Below are 1,858 nucleotides of genomic sequence, written 5' to 3'. Positions count from 1 at the left end.
GCCTGACAGAGCCGAGCCCAGACTGCCCTCTGCGACAAAGCAGGCGTCTCTGAGGGCTACATCTCTGAGAGATGCATGATGGGTTACATTCACATGCAGCTCCCTGGGCTGGCTAAGAACCTGGGGTAGGAGTGCTGGGGAGGGGACATGGGACATGCCCCTCTCTTGCCCATCTTGAGCCCAGGGGGCTTGGGGGCGCTGGGCTCCCACCCCTCCTGTGAAAGCAGCTTCTTTTTAATTTGTTACCCATCAGGGTCGTGGAAACAACTGAGAGTGGGAGGGAAAATACTCCCCTTGAAATAAATGTTTCAAACTGATGCTCAGAGCCCTGCTCCATCATGGGGTCAGACCTGTGTTCCCCCAGGCCAGGCCCAGCATCAGGGGGCTCACCTCCTGGCAGATGGTATAAAGACAAGGCCACGCCCTTTTAAAAAATGTTTATGAGACCAGCAGATGGTGTAGCGGTTGTGGCTTGAAACTCACACCGAGTGTGTGTGCGTGTATGCCCAAGATCCTAGGAGGAGAAGGGATTTCAGTGTGACCGTCCCCCCAGTGGGTAATTTCTCACTTTCCCTCTCACCGTCTCTGTCTCTCTCCAGGGAATACACATACCCTAAGGCACACACACACACACACACACACACACACACACACGCTAAAATTAAAACAAAGTTTATTTCTTTCTTCCATGAGGAGATAGAGAGAGACAGCACCCCCAGCAAGGTCTTGACACCATGACCCCCCAACAGCCTCAGTCAGCCTCTGATGACGGGCATAGACGTACCCAGCAAATTCGGGGAGATACAAACCCGGAACCTTCCCGTGTGGATTGGCCTCGCAGATTAACACGTTTTACTGCTGTACCACCATCCTGCTGTGAGGCTACAACCTTTTGGGGGGCCCAGGTGGACTCTAACTTAAAACCGGAGGCCTCCCCAGGCCCTCACTTGTTTTAAAGAGTAGGGACCCCAGGGGAAGGGACCTACCCAGAAGCTTGTGGCAGCCAAAAAAGATGCAGTCCCAAGGGGTCCCTGTCCCCTGTTGCCCCATCCCACTACTTGGGAGGAAGGAGCCAGTGACTTTGTCTTTAGTTTGGAAGACTCTGCTGCTGCCAGGACCAGCTGATGGCCTAATGGTTCTGTTGCTGGACTCTCACATGGCCAACCGCGGCTTGACTTGAAACCAGCGACTTGAAACTCACACTGGGCATGTGTGCATGTGTGGCCAAAATTCCAAGAGGAGAGTGCAGAAAAAGGGATTGCAGCATGGCCATCCCCCTTGGGGGTTGATGGGGTGGTTTCTCACTTTGCATCTCTCTGTGTCTCTCCTGCAAGCACATACTTCCTATAGCAAAAATCTCTCTAAAAAAGAAAAAAATAATAAAATAAAATGAAACTCTGCTACTGTTACCCTCTGAAAGCCCAGTGGCCAGGGAGACTTGCCCCTTCTTGCCGAATTTTGGGGACTCCTGAGCCCTGACCAGCAGGTGCTGCAGTAGGACAAGGCACTCCCCAAGTCCAAAGTGTTAGGTGCTCCCTCACAGACAGTTGGGGTCTTGAAACCCCCAGAAGAGTCCAGCAGCCCCCTCTCATGGTCTGGAGGCTCCCAGTCAGCCAGCTTTCCTTCATGGCCCCTGGACCTTGACCTTGGGCTCGGAGACCTGTTAAGACTTTTTCTCGGTGACACAGAGAGCAATGGTGATACAGACTCACACATCCAAGAGGGTCAGGAGTGGAACGCTCATCTCCCTCTGCTGCTCCTGGTGTCGTCTTTCAGGCCCAGGCGAGGTGGGCTGCCAGCTCTGTGGGACCCTGGAGATGTTTATGACTTCTTTCTGGATGAGGACAAAAGGGAAAGA

Source organism: Tupaia chinensis, unplaced genomic scaffold (genome assembly GCF_000334495.1).
Source record: "Tupaia chinensis unplaced genomic scaffold, TupChi_1.0 Scaffold000465_1, whole genome shotgun sequence".
Taxonomy (NCBI): domain Eukaryota; kingdom Metazoa; phylum Chordata; class Mammalia; order Scandentia; family Tupaiidae; genus Tupaia; species Tupaia belangeri.
The sequence above is the reverse complement of the archived record's forward strand: the minus strand, read 5'-3'. Positions refer to the sequence as shown.